Genomic DNA, 19,207 nt, shown 5'->3' on the forward strand with positions numbered 1-19,207 from the left:
TTGTGGCCACTTTTCCCATTCACAGTTAATGATCAGCTTACTGCATCTATTTATTGCGATGTGCCATAATATCACACATGAGATACATTTTACTTCCTCTCAGCTGATCTTATCTGTACAGTAGCATCTCTGTTGACATCTCATCATTGTCTCCACAGTATCATCATATGCATTAATCTTCATCCTCCAAATCATCAACCACATCACCGATTTAAATACATCTCAAAGACTTTTTTTTGATCATATTTCCTGAGTTCAGTCTCCGTTTCCATTCACTGGTCTCTCGTGATTAAAGCACATTCGTTTAGAAACAATTTGCAATGGAAACTGAATTAACTTAATTTCAAAGAACTGAGAGTTGGAACAGACATGAGACGAAGAAGAGGCAATGGAAAGAAAAGAAGATGCCAACGACAAGAGCACTGAACACATAACATGGAAGCCCATTGATACGGTAATGAGGAAGGAATAAGAAGAGTAAAGAAGGAGTAAATGTCACATGATCAGATGCCAACTGCCAACAAAGATTCTGCTTCTTCAGATTTGTACTGTCCCAGATCACGTGAGAGGTTCTGAGGGTTAAACAAACCAAACCTTGCCATCGTTACTATTTAAAATCACAGGAAACCAGTGCAGACATCTGTGAGGAGGAGTGATGTGTTCCTCATTTGATCTTTAGCAGCTGTCTCATTGTTTTTTAAAGACCTCTAAAGACACTCACGGAGCAATCGAGCCTAAGTTCTTCATTCACAAAGATGATGTGTTGAAGTGCTGCAACTCAACTGATGTTAACTGAATCTCAATCTTATTTTATGTTTCCTCTTTGTTCTGCAGATGATGCTTCTGCAGTTGTGCTGTTCCTGTGCGAGGACAGTAAAGGCTTTCTATTCTATTGTGTTGTCTATTTTTGTGTATTTCACGCCATGTTGCGTCCATTTTTTGTGACGAAAACATGATCATTCACTGACGCCAACCAGGTGCTTCTGGTGCCTAAACCTAATCATATTCATAACCAGGAAAAAAGTTATTTTTAAAGTTGTTTGTTTTTTACTCATTTCTGTCAAAAGTAAAACTGTAGTGCATGACTTTTACATATTACATTAATTTAAGCCTGTTTTATGGACGGTTCCATTTATCCGAAGTCAGAACCACGTTCCAGTTGAGAAGTGGGAAAAGAACATAGAGGCAACTAAGTCGTATGTGATATTTGTACACAAACGCAGTACAGCAACAACAAAATAAACACTACTACTGCGACCGTAGTGGCAGAGAGAGTTTGTCTTTCAACTGGAAGGTTGTGGGTCAGACATACAGATGTGCCCTTGGGCAAGAAACTTAACCCCGCGTTGCTCCTGACGACGGTGGAGGGATATGAAAAATGATGGGGAAACCATAGCTGTGCTGAGTGAATGGGTATGAATGGGTGAACGTGTAGTGTAAAGCAGCTTTGAGTGGTCGTCAAGACTAGAAAAGTGCTATATAAATACAGACCATTTACCATTTACTTCCGACCACAACTGCAACGCACCATTATACTCGCTGTAGCGCAACGAGTGTCCATGTTGTGCACTGACCATAAGAGTATGCCGTGTGTTACGGTCCGCCTATAAACAAGGTTTAAAGTAGTAAACGAGATGTGCGAGAGGCGGGGAAGTCTCCAGAACTCTCCAGAACCAAGAGCATCTCTTTGGTTTACAGAGCTGCCCAACAACATTCCCTCACTGCACACAGGAAGTGAGGTGTTTTATGTGACGACAGAGGGAAGGAGCAGCAACAATGTGCGAGTAAAGTAAGACTGAAAACACAAGGACGCGCCCACAAATGTTTCAGTCATTCAGCAGTTTGGGTCCACCCGCTCCTGCACTGCTGCTGTATACACACAAACGCTCCCTAAGGCAGGTCTGATAGTATTGCTTGACAGAACCTGTTTGCATATGAAGGCTGCAGTTTACAAATAACGTTGAGGTTCATGAATAATGTGAATAATAATAAAGAACATTATTCAAGTTTAGTTCATAAATGTGAGCTCACACGTATGTGTTGTTTGCAGTAACACACTTTCTTTTACTTTTGTTGTTTTTCCTATCCATATTATTTCTTTGGTAGAGATTTATTTCACAAGATGTCCTTACACTTACACCAGGACTACACTTACACACAAACAGTCGCGGGATATATTTAGCAATTTGGAGTTGAGTCTCTTGCCCATAGACACGTCTGCAATGTAGGAACTAGGAACCGAACCTCAGACCTCCATCCATCCATCCTTCTGGTTCATAACACTTACATAAAAAGTAGTCGGGTGATATAACCATTTATTGAATAGCCAATAAAATTATTGAACTACAGGTGGTTACAAAAATAACTTGTTGGAACGGAAGTCTATGGGAAAATAAGCTTCATTCACGCCTACTTTTTCATTTATAATGCTCTACTGCTGCTCTTTTGCAATCAAATATGTCAGTTTTGTAAATGATGTTTTCATTTTTAGGCCCTGGTATACTTATTTACTACTATATTTATACTACTTTTTTTATTACTACTATATTTATACCCGCACAGTGGACCCAACGTGCATCGTGCACATGACGTGATTTGCGTCACCAACACGCAGGCTGCACGTGCCGCCTGGATTTTGGAATATGCACGGATTGAATTTGATTAATTTAACCTTTCAGCTGATGAGCTGCTCGAACCAGACGTGTGCGAGGGAGCTGTAGCCTCGTTCTCTTCTCCTTTGGTAGGAATGCAATCCCATTCCCTGCGTCTACACTTGCACCGCCACCTGCTGGTGAAGTCAGATACTAGCTACGACATGGCACCATGTTGAATCTCATATCTCACAAAGAATGACAGTATAAATCAGGGGTGTCAAACTCATTTTTGTTCAGGGGCCACATACAGCACAATTTGATCTCAAGGGGGCCAGACCAGTAAAAATAGCAAAATAATAGAATAACAACCTATGAACAACAAGAACTCCTTTGTTTTTTCTCCTTTGTTTTACATTTACTGAAGGATCATTTTACAAAACATGACATTTCTTGAGAAATATAATTTCAACAATATCATGCCTAAATTTACTATTTGCACAAACATTTAATCACGGGTATCTGGAGCATTTGACATTACGTTTAGATTAGTGTGAAATTTTAACAAATTCATCCTGTGGGCCGGATTGGACCCTCTGGCGGGCCGGCTCTGGCCCCCGGGCCGTATGTTTGACACCCCTGGTATAAATGTTATCACATTAACGGTGGCACTGAAAAGTTGAAAGTGTTTCCAGAGCTGCGCTGGCTCTTTTTAGTATCGGAACTCAATTAACGCAGGAAGAGATTGTATCTGTGGAACATTCAGGCTCCTGAAACGACGCCTCTATCCGCGTTAGTGCAGCGGACTTCACACAGGAGAAAATAAAAGCAGATCGTGTCGCTGCCACATTTTTCAAATACATTCATTTTCTCTGAGGAAATGATAGCCTGTCAGGCGTCTCAGCCTCTCAGCCACCGCTGCCTGTAAAAGCAGTGTGCATAAGGCAGAGGCCACTTCTTTAAAAAACTTCATTTTCTAAGTCTAAACACAGCCAGCGTACACACCCAGTGTGTGCAGTGATTCATGCTGCCATCTATTCATGTCAAAATGTTACAGTATTTTCAAACGTCGGAGACTGTGTGTGTGCATGTAAGGGAAGCATTAACGTAATATGTAGTAATTCAAGCCTGAACATGAATGGATGTTAGGAAAGCCTGATGGAAAACACGGTTTATTCAGAGGAAAAATGGAACTGGATCTGCCATAACGACAGTCCGCTCATTAAGAAGCAGCACAAGAGCCAGAACTTCCCTTTTCAACATGAGGTCTGTATCACTAAACCATTGAACAGTAAATTATGAACATTTTCAGTAAATGATTTCAATATTTAGTCGAAAAAATCAACACAGTCCATTTTGTTGGTCCTCCAGGAGACAAATGTGGCAAAAAGTCAGTGAATATTATATAACTAAACATTAGTGAAAGGTTTTAAACACTTGCAGTAGATGGTGTTCTTCGTATAGTCTATATTTGTCAAATTAAAACTCAAGACACGAGTAAGAAACACTAGACTCTCATGAGAGACAGGACGTGCACCCGGAAATAAATCATGTCAGTCTTGTATAAAGTACATAAAAGGGGATACTTGAGTAAAAATACCATATAATCTTAGCAGAAAATGACTTTGGTAGAAGTTCAAGTCACCGTTTACAACCTTACTTGAGTCAAAGTTTTAAAATATTTGTTTTTTTACTGTACTTTTTTGATTTTTAGACGTAAAAGCAAAAGTATTACCAACTCTTCGTCTTCTGATTTTATTTGGTAGTAATGAGTAACAAAGATACTTAGAGGAAATGTACTAAGTAGTAAATGTACACAATTTATTTAAGAAATGCAGTGAAGTAAAAGTTACTAGAAATATAAATAAAGTAAAGCACAGATACGTGAATTTACAACACTCAAAATGATACTGTAGAAATAAGTGAATATACAGTAAATGAAAGTACCAGTACTCCAAATAGTAAAAGTAAGAAGTGCCATTACAGTCTCATCCCACTCAGCACTGCAGTGATGCCAAACCTCTGGAGACTTCACTCCCGTTGCTGTTACAGCTTCACACACACACACACATATGGGGCTGCAAAGCAAACCAGCAGTCAGAATGGGAAGAATCCCAAACCAAACCCCTGAGGAATTCAAATCTGGGCCAGACTTGTTGCTTTACCCGCACGGGTGCCTGGCACCACTTGGGGAATCCTGGTTTGGTGTGTTTTTTTTAGCAAGCAGCACTCCACCCCACACCTCACTGGGGTTGAAGACAACCACAGGACTTCCATACTCTATGAATGTTTGTCACCCAGTGTCTACTTTGAGAACCGCTGCACACCCACTTGTGTGTGAGTGAGCGAGAAATGTGATGACTGTCGCCGGCTGGTGTGATGCTCAGAGAGAGAAACTGAATCAGCATCTGATCTCTGTCACTGCTGGAGGTGTTTCACTTGCTGGTTTGTCAAACTGTGGTCCGTGTACCACCAGTGGTACGCTTGTATCTTGCAGATACATGTTGCACAACATCCGAAGGATTCGGCCTCTTCTAACCCAGAAGGCGGCACAGGTTCTGGTCCAGGCTCTTGTCATCTCACGCTTGGATTACTGCAACTCCCTCCTGGCTGGTCTTCCTGCATGCGCCATACGACCTCTGCAACTCATCCAGAATGCGGCAGCTCGACTGGTCTTCAACTTACCAAAATTCTCCCACACTACACCGCTCCTCCGCTCCCTTCACTGGCTTCCTGTAGCTGCTCGCATCCGCTTCAAGACTCTAGTGCTTGCGTTCCATGCTACAAACGGATCCGGTCCAGCCTACATCCAGGACATGATCAAAACCTACACCCCAGCCCGCCCACTCCGCTCTGCATCGACAAACCGGCTCGCTGCCCCCTCACTGAGAGGATCGCAGAGGCACTCGCAGAACTCGAGACTGTTCACTGTCCTCGCTCCCAAATGGTGGAACGATCTCCCCATCGACATCCGGACAGCTGAAAGCCTCGGCGTCGGAAGATGTGGAGGCTTTCAGCTGTCCGGATGTCGATGGGGAGACGATGGGGAGACGACAAAAAAAAACAAAAAAAACTTGTACATCGCACTTATGACTAGCACTTCATAGTTTGTTGTTGTTTAAATGTTTAAATGCACTTTTGTAAGTCGCTTTGGATAAAAGCGTCTGCTAAATGACATGTAATGTAATGTAATGTAATGTACGCGTGCTTCCTCTCGTGGTAACCACTGATTTTGTGGAGAGTGGAGCTGAGCACATAGAATATAAAACAAATAACAACAGTATAAATGAAATAATAATAATTTGAGTCAGAGGAGGAGGATGAGAGAGCACATGATCTTATTAGGAATACATCAGCCTTACTTGGAGAGCTCGATATGTTCTCAGGTGCTACTTGGAATAAAACGTTTAAGAACCGCTGTTCTATTAGAAACTCTACTGTCATTGTTTCAAACATAGTACAACGTGAACTGTCACGCAACCCAAGAACAAACACTGCAAATCCATGCAGGCGCACACACACACACACACACACTCATTTCACACACTTATTTTTAGTCTCTGGTGTTTCCTCATCACTGATTGTTGAAAAAAGTTTCTCATGTTTGTGTTTGTAGTGGTGGGAAAAGAGTGGGTTGGAGGTTGTTGGGGTTTTTTTTAATGCTGTGAAAGGTACCATGTAAATAAAGTCTGCTTGATGGCTTGATTGATGGTGGGAACAACAGACATGTGGCTACACTGCCTGGATTGTGTCTCGGAGTCTCTCATGCGAGCGGGTCACGTGACAGACCTCTCGCCTATTCTTCTTCGTAAACAACATTTCTTATTCTTATTTTATTGTTAATATTTCTATTTTCTCTTTTAAAATTGTTATTTATATATTTGTATTTTGCACCAAGGGAGTGGCACCCAAATTTCGTTGTCCACAAAATAACGACAATAAAGGCTATTCTATTCTATTCTATTCTATTCTATTCTATTCTATTCTTCTTCAGTGTTGAGTATTTAAAAGTATAATGGACATGTTCAAAGGCAAACCCTATGGAAAACATACACTATATATGGACAAAAGTATTCAGACGCCTGACTGTAATGATGTATTTAAATACATAAACAGGACGTTAATGTTGCAGCTATAACTGCTTCCACATTTTTGGAAGACTGTTCTGAAGTGCATTTATGACACTGATGTTGGACTGGCACACAGTCTCTGTTCCAGTTCATCCCCAAAGGTGCTCGATGAGGCTGAGGTCAAGTTCTTCCACACCAAACTCATCAAACCATGTCTTTATAATCCTTGCTTTGTGCACTTGGGAATAGAAAAGAACCAGAAGCATATCATTGTCCAGAATGTGGTAAGATAAGAGGCCTAAACGCGCTGCGGAGAGTCTGAACAACAGCCTAAGAATCAGTGACACCTAAAGGTGAGACTGCAGATTGCAAACAAACAGAGGACTTCTCCACTCACCTCTTCTTTTCCTTAGTCCATCATGAAGCGTGTTCAGTTGTCGATCCTCTCCTCCGCCGTGTCCCGCCTCTTCCTCACTGGTTCATGTCTGGGGATTATTATCGTCCGTGTTGCAGTAAGCGTCCGCCCCGAAAAGCGAGACGTGCTTTGGCTGGTTAGTGCAATCTGGAGGCTGTAGAAAGATGGTGGACTTCATTAAAACATGTCTCTCGTCTGAAGTACATCAAATTATACACTTGACACACTGGACCTGTAATCAGGCATAGATTTTACGAGACAAACTTTTTGTTAAGTGGCTAAAAAAATTTTTTGGTCCTTGTGTAGACATTTTCAGTGAGAGTTTCTTTGTCTCAGATCCAGTGAGTGATCGCTCTGCAAATTGAAACGCCTTGTTGATGATGAGAGAGGTCAGAGAAGATTTGTAGTTCTGGTTGAAGCTGCCTTTAACAACTACAGTAGTTCAGATTACTGTTGTTGTTCAGATTACAAATGCTGAGGCAGAGAGGACCAAGCTCTGCTCACTTCCCCCATCAACCAAGACCACGAATCTCATTGTGCAGTGGACACTCAGTCACCAAAACTGGACTGAAAACAAGAAGCCTGGTGAGATGAATCATCAGCATCTAGACCCCGACCTCCACTGTGCTGCTGTAATACCTTTAACAATGAACTGATTAATCAATCAGTAATCAAAAACTAAAGGAATGGCCAACTATTTTGACAATCAATATTAAATATCTTTCCATTTTTAAATGAAAATATTATTGTTATCTGAAGCTGAAAAATGTGACACACACACACATCACACTACTGATGACTAATGACAAACAACAACAAGCCTCACAAAGAGATGACAAACAACTGTCAGAGTTGTGCAGTGTGAGGTGAAAGGTCAATTTAAAAGCCGTACCTGAGCATCAAAGATGTTATTCTGTATCTAATGGCACTGAAATCTGAACGCATACGTCTGTGACTCACAGAAGACGGCGTCATCGTCAACGTCCGCTGCAAAGACGTCCCCTCGTGACGGCCGAACCTTTCGTCTACATCCACTGATGCTTAAATGTCACACACACACAAAAACAGAAAAAACCATGCTTGATGTCGCTCACACTACTTCCTCTTTATATGCCCTGGAGCATTGTGGGAGGTGTAGTACTCAAACCTAGAGCATGAGAATATCTATAGCATCCAATTACTGCAACAAATACAATAAATGAACATGTTGCACCAATAAATACGTCCGAATCGGTTACTGCGATGATACAACTCAAGATAAATAAATAAATAAATGGTTAATCTGCAGAATTAAAAGACGTTCTGAGGCTATTTTTTGTTTTTCATTTAGTGACAAAGTGCACAGTGGGGAATGTGTTGTTTCTCTTCATCTGTTCCATTGTTGTCAGCTAAATGATCTCACTGCTGACGCTCGTTATGTCTTTCATATCTTGTTGTCAAGATGTATATATATATATATAGATATACATATATATACATATATATGTATATATATATACATATATACATATATATGTATATATGTATATATATATATAGATATATTTATATATCTATATATATATAGATATATATATACATATATATATAAATGTATATATATATATATATATATATATATAAACATTTATTTTACAGAATGTCAATCACGAAGGCCGTCTCACTACAGAAGCCTCGCCGAATGGAGGAGACTCTTTCACCTCACCTGCTCCATCCTGTGCCTTGATGTGAGTCTTAGTGATGGACTTGCAGAGATTAGGACCCGACTCTGAAGTCTGACTCTTTGATTGGAGGAAATATTTACAGCGTACACAAAAAGACAGAGCCGTGTCTCGACCACCCACACCAGCACTCGTGTTTGAAGGGGCAGTAAGAGGAAATCCAAGGCCTGTTTGCCACCAACAGATACAGCATGAAGGAGTGGGAGGAACTCGTGAACAGGAGGAGGAGGAGGAGGAGGTATTTTTGGTAAATCTGGTGTCTTTACTGGCATAACGATGAGCACGCGGCCTTGTGGTTTCTTAACGCGGCTCTGGTGGGCTTTATGTTCCTCCACATTCTCGTATATCAAGTGAAATCACTTGATAAATGATTCACTTCTGAAAAGCCCACGCGACTGCTGCCAGAACCCATTGTCTCATGTAACATCACACTATAATGGCCTCGTCTAAGCGTGGATTCCAGAGGCATGACAAGACCCCCAGGTATTCTTCAAAGTGCTTAACCTGTCCAGCAGATTTTGAAAAGGCGCCGCACACTTCAAAAATGTGCTGAGGGAAGGGCATAAAAGTCAAATTACGAAGCCCAGGGGCCAAAAGCAAAGCTATTTTCATAAGAATAAACACTCCTCTGTGCTCCGGTCAACAGCTGCATGTGTCCAAATGTATGCACCACAAATGTTAATACATGTACAACGCAGCACGGCCGTCAGCAGCTTTTATTGTTTGCAGGAAAATAGTTCCCCAGGGAGGCAGCTATTGAGACAAGGTCCTGACATGAAATTAAAGTCAACAATGTGTCCTGTAATGTGGACCAAACACAAACAGAAACAAAAAAAAGACACATAAATCATAAACTGTTTTATTTCTTTTTAAATGTTTTCCAAATAAATATTGCAGATTTATGTGTATTTCAGTCTAACGGAGCAGTTTTTCCTCCAAATTTTCCTGCTTTCAAACCAAATAGAAACTGCTCTGCACCTGCGGGGAAGATTTAGCGTATGATTTAGCGAACGCGTCGCTACTGCTCATCTCTGCGAGAGAGAATGTAGTCGTGAGCTTGAGCGTCATCATTAGACACAGACCGCTGAGTTTTTCCACGACATTAAACTCTGCTGACTCTGCCCAGCGGGAGAAAAAGTAAGTGATGGACAGAGATGATTCTTTTCCGATGAACCCATCTTCCACCAGGGCCGGCCCAAGCCTTTATGAGGGCCTGTGCTGAATTTGATCTGGGAGTCACCCTCCCACCACCTCGCAGTAGCCAGTGCTTGACTATTATTGATAGAAATGTATCAAACACTATAAATTGCATTAATTATAGTTGTGTTATTTACACCAAACCAGTGTCACTCTTGTTTTTTAACCTTCACAAAAGGTCACAAAAGTGGCCTCGTATTAATCTTAGGACTGATGGACAATCATCAACTCCAAAATAAAACCAAAATAGATATCTAAATATACCTTAATCTTTATTTTTCTCCACATTATCCACTTTAATTTGCTTAATTTCCCTTCCACCAATGACTGTTTAATGTTACTTGTTAACTGTGTGTTGTTAGTAAACAGAATGTCACACTTATGCCCCATGACCTCAGTCCTACTCTAACTTTGTTCTCCCACACTCAAAATAACGTTATAATAACAGATTAGGGTTAGAATAACAAAGCTACTATTTATGACACTGCAGTGTGTTGTTGACTCTCCTGCTATAAGGCCCAATCATGCTGGCCACGTCTGCACGTCCACAGAGGTCAGCTAGCGTCCATGTGATGTCCATACATATACATTACATATTACATTACATGTCATTTAGCAGACGCTTTTATCCAAAGCGACTTACAAAAGTGCATTTAAACATTTGGGTACAAATAAGAGCTAGAAGTAAGTAAGAGCTTCAAGTAGAACAAACTATGAAGTGCTAGTCATAAGTGCGATGTACAAGTTTTTTTTTTTTTTTTTTGTCGTCTTAGTCGAGGTAGAGTCGGAATAAGTGTGTTTTTAGTCGGCGTCGAAAGATGTGGAGGCTTTCAGCTGTCCGGATGTCGATGGGGAGATCGTTCCACCATTTGGGAGCGAGGACAGTGAACAGTCTCGAGTGCCTCTGCGATCCTCTCAGTGAGGGGGCAGCGAGCCGGTTTGTCGATGCAGAGCGGAGTGGGCGGGCTGGGGTGTAGGTTTCGATCATGTCCTGGATGTAGACTGGACCGGATCCGTTTGTAGCATGGAACGCAAGCACTAGAGTCTTGAAGCGGATGCGAGCAGCTACAGGAAGCCAGTGAAGGGAGCGGAGGAGGGGTGTAGTGTGGGAGAATTTTGGTAAGTTGAAGACCAGTCGAGCTGCTGCATTCTGGATGAGTTGCAGAGGTCGTATGGCGCATGCAGGAAGACCAGCCAGGAGGGAGTTGCAGTAATCCAAGCGTGAGATGACAAGAGCCTGGACCAGAACCTGTGCCGCCTTCTGGGTTAGAAGAGGCCGAATCCTTCGGATGTTGTGCAACATGTATCTGCAAGATCTAGCTGTTGCAGCAATGTTGGCAGTGAGGGAGAGATGGTCAGTACGTATATACAGTACGTACACGCTGACTGAGCATTCTCTCTGGAGAGCGACGCTTTCCTGTCCAGTTGGTGGCACAGTCTAAAAAGATGGGATCCACACAACTCAGCGCTCAGTCAATACAAGGACACACAGATGAGTGTGAACTCCTGGTGGGAATTGAACAGTAGACTGACGTGGACTGAAGTGCTCAAAAGCTCAAAAGCTTGGACTCACCACTGCTTTATATACTGTACCATGCTCTCTTTTTCTCTAAATAGGGACACAATTTACAAAAGTGACTTCATGTAAGTCAGGAAAGTGTTTGCTGATGTTATAAATAAAGTTAGAAGTTCTTTTTGCAACCAGTGGAGTCGCCCCCTGGTGGTTAAATGCTACTTTTCATTCTACACTTTTCAAATTGGAGGACTTCATTCATTTGTACATACAGTCTGTGGCTGAGATTAGCTCCAGTTTCCGCTGCAACCCTGAAAAAGCAAGTGGACGACGATCGACTGATGGATAAATGACTCGCTGACGTCCATAGAGAGAAGTCTCCAATCACAGATGTTGACGAGAGGAGACATGGAAGACTTTCTTCACAGCCTCCACCTGTGAAGGCCACGGAAAAGTCCACGTTTACTCATGAGGCGTGATTTGAGGAACGGTTGTTTTATAAATTCAAGCACATTTTGAAAACCATTTGGGACGCTTCGTATCCAGGTGTAATAGCTAAGCCATCAAATGAATATATGATTGAATATTAAAGGAAATCAACTTAAAGCTCTGCATAGGATTTTCAGTCCTTCAGGGCGAGTGCTTCATTGCTGTGGCTACTACAGCAGCCAGTAAAAAAGACTTTACAACTCAAACAGGACCAACTGGAAGAGTTGTCTTTACAACACCTGTGGACATCAACACAGGTGGAAGCAGTAAATTTGCAAGATGCATTTGGTGCCGTAAAGAAATCAGGAATAGTTTCTGCCTTAAGTGTGTCAGTCTGTAAATATCAGGCGTTACGTAATCACTGGATATTAACCACCAGCTGTAATGGCTGTTTGTTAGTGAATGAATACATGAAATGTTTAATGTACTGTTCGCTCAGCTGTTTATTGAACTTTTCCGCCAGTTGATGTTTCAAGAACAGTTGGTCGTCCGTCCATCAGCGGCGATCACACACGTGAGTCTGCTGTCTTTATCCGCTCCTGGACTGAGTCTTGTCTCGTCTCTGGAGGACAAGACTGATGGACTCGGGGAGGAGCCTTGACTTTGAGACACACCGAGAGGAATTAGGGATTCTACTCAAGAATGACCGCGTCGCCCCAAACTAAGATGTGTTACGATCTTAACTTAAGACAAACAGTTGACTTTTTAACTACTTTTACAGACTTTGTTCACTTTTATGATCGATTCAGTTGCCACGGTGAAGTCAAACTCAAACACACAGTATTCATAAATCCCAACGATGCCTGTTAACATGTCTTTTTGCAGCGTTGGTCCACACACACACACACACACACACACACACACGCAGACATTTAAATCACACACACGCCTCGTTGTTCACCTTGTGGCAGGCTGTTCTCTTCGTGTTGACAGGACAGACAAGGGCTCCCATTGACGGGGTCGCCCGCCTCCCTGCGAGCTCCAGATGTTCAGAGTTAGCGGGCAGTTTGAAATTGACACACTCACTCTTGCGCCATTTTGGATCCCCCCCCCTGCACTCGGCTCCTGACGGACGGGCTCGGGAGGTGAAGAAAGGCGGAAGGAGAAGAGGAAATTCAGTCTTTGGAAAGGACAGTGAGAAGAAACGTCCTGGCTCTTCTCAGCGTCTTCCTCTGGAGATTCATGCAATCGTTGCTGCAGAATGAAGCCATGTGGAGGCAAAATATGCAAGAAGTGGAAACACAAACAAAGAATAATGGAGTTGGAGAATGAATGCAGTGATGACAAGTGTCTCGCTCTGTCAGAAAGTAAGAACAAGGTCACAGAGAGACTCGGCAGCTGTAAACAATCTCCCGCCACTGACACTGATGGGTTTCAGGTGATTATGAGTAAGTGAGGTTATGCCCCAGGTCTGAGTGAAGGTTTTTTTACTAATAATCCCCTCTGGATAAGACCCTCACCCACGCAGCGTATCAGACTGGTGGGTGTTTATGAGAAAAGTCCAGAAAATGAGTCTGTGCATAATCATGTGTATCACAGACACATGGTTGAAGACTTCCAGAATAGAATGAATGAGAAAACTAAGTGAATCCAGGATGTGTGTTGGTTGTTTGAGTCGTTCAGTAGACAGTACAATGCTGGTTTTATGATAAGTGGCTTTTTTTTTTTTCCTTAAGCCATGCTGTTTCCATTTGTTCTCACTGAAAACATGGCTTCCAGCGGGGACACAAAATGGAAATCCCAATAAAAAATCTTTGAATGTATTTGCTGTTAAACACGCTTATTCGACTAGAAACTGAAGTTTGATAACTGCTCACTCTCCCAAACCAAAGACACATCATTTTAAACTCACAGGGACACAGGAGCTGCTGCTCTGCTGCCTATTTTTTGCCACTTAGGAGTTTTTTAACAAAGGATTTCAAACACGAACGTGACAAAATACCACATTTAAAACCTTCGGGTGGAGGAAACAGTGATATACAAATCAACACAAATGTAAGAACAAGAAGATAAAACATACTGAAGATGATGTTAAGATGTTCATAAACATCAGAATATTATTTTCTTTATGCTGGCATTTTGCTCACTTATTCTTCTCTCCATCAGCTTTTTCTATTATTTTTTCCAGGTTGAAGCTCGGGGTTGGAACTGTGGTGCATGTGCAGGGTACAGGTGAAGAGTCGGGTCCAACTACCAAGTGTCAAGACTGGTACTCAAAACAGTTCAGATTTCAAAAACAAAGTCTCAAACGGCAGCTTCAGTACAAACAAATCCAAAGAAAGGACAAAGGTCAGTAATCAGGCGAAGGTACAGAAAAAAACAGAAAAACAGACCATGATGCATGGAGGTGAAAGGGAACACAGCTTAAATGAGGTGGAGGGAAACAATGGGACACAGGTGAATCTAACGAGGGCGGGGAAACACACAGGAAGTGAAGCGATCTGAAACCAGAGGAGAGGCAAGTTTCACAATAAAACAGGAAACAAGAAACAGGACAGAAAGAAGCAAAAGGGATGTATCAGAAAGTATACATGCAGAAGTAATTCTACTCCAACGCCATTGTCTGCCTGTGACTTTGAGAAATTAGACTTTATATTATATTATGACTTGATATTATATTTCATCATTTCATTTACATGTATATTAAAAATCCGATTTTAGTCTATAAATATACTGACTGTCTTATTGTCTTATACACTTTGTCACAGAGAAGTCCATCTAAGCTTTAGAAAACAAGTGAACATACAAAGTAAGTCAAACTGTTCAAAGCGTGTTTGAATTGGTTTTCCCCTCATATCACGTTATTGCCTATTTGAACCTTTAAAGTAAGTACATTAAAGGACTGCGTGATAGCGTGTGTACTTGCCTCCGTCAGTTTACTGCTGTAGGCAGCACACGTGTGAAGTCACCACAACAAAGTCTTCCTCAGCTGGCACCAGATCTGCAGCCACATCTGAAGTCTCAGTTCCTGAATGAGCTTGTTGTCTCTTTAATGTGAGCAGAATACGAGAACTCGTGGTTTTGTTACCTTGTTTGATTCATGTGCCTCAAATGTACGTAACGTGTCGAGATCAGAGCGCGGGCACCGACGCAAAGGTCACGCAGTGTTAGTTTGGGGTGACACGAGAGGAGACGACAGACAGACAGACAGACAGTGTGAGGTGGATGATGCTTTTACAGCAGCGTTTGTCGCTCAGATCTGCTGCTTCATCATCTGCTGCTTCATCATCCGCTGCTTCATCATCAGACATGAGGAGGGAGAGACGAAAGCAAAGCAATACAAAACCTTGAGCAGATGTTCCTCTGTGCCTGATGCTGCTCATGTGGAGACCGTGTGTTTAGTGGCGACGACAACTCTCCAGCAAAAACAAACTGCTAATCTCATTTTCTCCCCTTATTCAGAGTGAAAATGCTGATTCTGCACTCTGCCTCAAATCTAATACACTGAACATAAGTCTTATCCTTAATCTGAATAGTAATGGCAGCCAAGTTAGTGAGGTTTGTTACTTTCTTAAGGACAAAATGTCAATAAAAGACATTCTTATAATCTAACGAGGAATATTGTCACAGAACTCACTCAGCACTTTAATGCTTTTAAAGGCGAAAATGCCTCTGAATCTCTAAATATAACAATGAAATGAGTTTCTCGTACTCAGAAATGAATAATGAATAAATAAATGTAGAAATTATGACTGAGCGGCTGTCTATTATCATTTTTCTATGGAAATTTAAACCCTCATGTTCTTCACCTTCATGTTTTCATCCCTGTATTTCATGTGTGGTGATTCTCCGTCCACACATGAAATAATCTGCAGTGAACACTGAACTGGATTGATATTGTAAGCGATGTTTTTACAAACAATCTGTAATCTGGTCATAAATACACACAGAAATATGTAAATAAATAAATGGAGAAACTACATTATCATCATCAAAGTGCATAAACATTTATTCGCCCGTGAATTTATTTTATTTCTACACGTATTGAGTGATTTAACCCCGCGTCATGTATTTGCTCTTTCTAAATGAGGCCGTTATAATCCCTGATAATTGCATCTCCAGCACAAGAGCATTTAGAAAATGATACGTTTGACCACTGAGGTTTTTTTTGCTCCGTTTCTCCACCGAGTCAGAGGAGACAAGAGTATAAATACAAGGAGAGAACAGAGTGTGTGATCATTCAGCCGCACAGCTGCAAGCCCCCACAGCTTATCATCCAAATCCATGTGTGCCCTCTGTAGGCAGCGGTGAGACCAGATTATCTTTAAATCTGTAGCTAAATGTAAACACACACACACATGTGTTGTTAAAGAAAAAGAGTATAACTCTGGTTTTGTGCATCAGGAGAGGACATAGAGCCTGGGGAAGGTTGGACACAGACTTTACATATGATGACATCAGGCAAGATATCATCAGTTATAGCAATGCATCTTAATTATCTTCTCCCTGTAAAGTACACACACACACACACACGGTGACTGTGATACTTGCTGTGTTAGGCACATACATGTGGAAGTGAGCGGCACTTTACTGAATATGTAATTAAACATAAACATAAACACACACACACACACACACACACACACACACACACACCAACGGATATAGGATGGACCTCCTCAAGGCCAGCTGGTTGTAGTTTATAGAGGAACTTTGACCCTTGAGATCTCTGGACTCCTCCACCAAGCTTGACGTGAGTGGGGTGTAATGACCCAGAGGAGAGAGACACACACTCGAGACACAGAAGGGTGGGAAAGGTTACGATGCAGCGCATACTTGTTCTCCCTCTTAAGTGACGCGCCAAAACATCTGTGCATTTGGTAACAGCGAGGGACGCGGGTCGGATTCCTCTCTAATGTGATCATCGGCGGGACCTCGTTTCCTTCACTTGGGAGCCACTTCATTACATTCTTTTATGCAAAATGTCAACCCTGGGGTACGCACACACACCAGCCACTTTATTAGGTACACCCGTTCAACTGCTTGATATCCAACCAGTCAATCACATGTGCATTGAAACGTGATCAAGACGAGCTGCTGGAGTTCACACTGAGCTTCAGAATGAAGAAAGTGACTTTGAACTTGTAGTTGTTGTCTAGTGTTGGCCACAAAAGAGTCACTATCGAGTGAACAGCAGCTGGGCAGCCCATAGCCAAGTGGAAAGGGAAAGGTTTGAGTCCCTTACCAAGTCAAGGGCTGGGGTACCCCTGAGCAAGGTACCCAATCCCCACTGATCATTGTTAATTAGACACTCTAAACTGACCCCAGCCACCAGGTGACACATCTTTTGCTTCACAAAGGGCATCAGGCAAAAAAAAATCTCAAATAAGCGGATTATCTGCCGTGTTGACCCCTAGAGAGGAAGAAGCTTAAAGAGTAAATAAATAAAAATCCAGTGAGCAGCAGTTCTCCGGGAGAAATTGCATTTTTGCTGCCAGAGGTCAGAGGAAAATGACCCGGCTGATTCAAAATGACAGAAAGTAACTCAAATAACCAGTCATTAGGGAGCATGGTATGCAGAAAACCATCTCTGAACTGAACACAAAACATGTAAAAACTTGACATACATGGGCTACAACAGCTGAAGTCAGTCCTGACTCTTAATTAGGCGTCCTGTGTACCTAATAAAGTGGCAGGTTTGAGTACGTGCACTCACTGTTTCATAGAGACGGTTCCTGCAGCATCTACAGATACCACCGAAACAGATTCAGTCTCTCCACAAACATGATGAGATTTCCATGTGCGTTTTCAGCTCACAGGAGACAATTTCAAATGGATGCAAAGCCCCGTTCAAAAAGGGGGTGTGTTCAAAACCGCTATGTGAGGTGGGGGACATCGGCACAGAGCCCACAGGGTCTCGCAGCCTGTGTGAGCACGTCTACCTCAGTCTGGTCAAACACAAACACAGAGAGCTCTTTCTTCCATATACTGTTCCAATTCTTCACACAGGTTTCTGAGACCACGTCACGTCAAAAAGCACACGCAGCTGCTGGAACAGACGTTCACCTCAACATTTTCTCTACATCTGGAAGAGAAATACATTTAACACCAACAAAGAAGAACATTCAGACATTCTGTCCCAAAAACAAACTGCTCCTACTCAGGTTTCACTTTGGAGAAAGTGCTCCCCCTGGTGACCCAGAAAGGAAGTAAGACAAAATGTGACAACGGTGAATGTTTCCATATCAAAGTTTATTGCTGACATGCATGTAGAGATCTGATGAAGTAGAAAAATATGCTTTTTATACAAACGTGTTTTCATCTGTACAATTATGCAGTTTTCTGTATCTAGACGCCCATGACTGACCAAGCAGCTTACAACACATCATCCCACTGGGTTTGAACGACACCACATTTCTTATCCTACACTAGGTTTCCAGTTGAAACGGTCAGTAATATATTGGTCATGTACCAATGGCTTAACTGTAAATCAGACAAGAAAAATAGAATCCTTCTGAAACTGATAGAATTTGGACTTTCCATTCAAATTCAGGGTGGGTGGTGGGGGGGGTGTATAATAAATAAACTCTCGCACTGGTTTTCATTTTTAGGACCCAAACAAGTTGAATTATCGTCATCTTCTACCTCCGTTGCTCCGGCACACACACACACGCGCGTGCGAGTTCTAAATCATGCAACAGTCACGTGTTTTACACAGTTGAACCTCACACTACTTTCCATGCTTTTCAGCTCACATTGCAGTCTGACAATGTGACAACGTGTCAAAACGAACATTGAATGTGGTACAATTCACTAGCTAGAATGTGACGAAACACTTTTTGTTTATGGTGTGTGTGTGGGGGGGGGGATAAAAACATCGACATCAGGGGTCAAACTGAACCTCCGGTTACTAATCTGTCATGGACGATGGCGTTGAGACATTTCCACGGACGATCACTTTGTTAGCATTCAGCGATGGCTTCAGTGTTCATGAAAATAAAATGGAAAAACAAACAAACAAAACCCTCCCGATGGACGACCTAGACTACTACAATACTGCCGTATACCTATGGAATTCACATTGAGGTGGGAGAAAGCAGACAAGCTCTCTGTTTACATATTATTTTAGCCTCCAGATGTGGTGGTCGACGGCCAACGTGGCCCATAAACGCGCGTCAATCAGCATGTGTTGAAACAGCGTTGGTATCTCACTGGGTGGAACTACTGTACATACAATATGACTGGCACAGTCGTGATGGAGCATTATTTAC

Source organism: Solea senegalensis, linkage group LG9 (assembly GCF_019176455.1).
Source record: "Solea senegalensis isolate Sse05_10M linkage group LG9, IFAPA_SoseM_1, whole genome shotgun sequence".
NCBI classification, from domain to species: domain Eukaryota; kingdom Metazoa; phylum Chordata; class Actinopteri; order Pleuronectiformes; family Soleidae; genus Solea; species Solea senegalensis.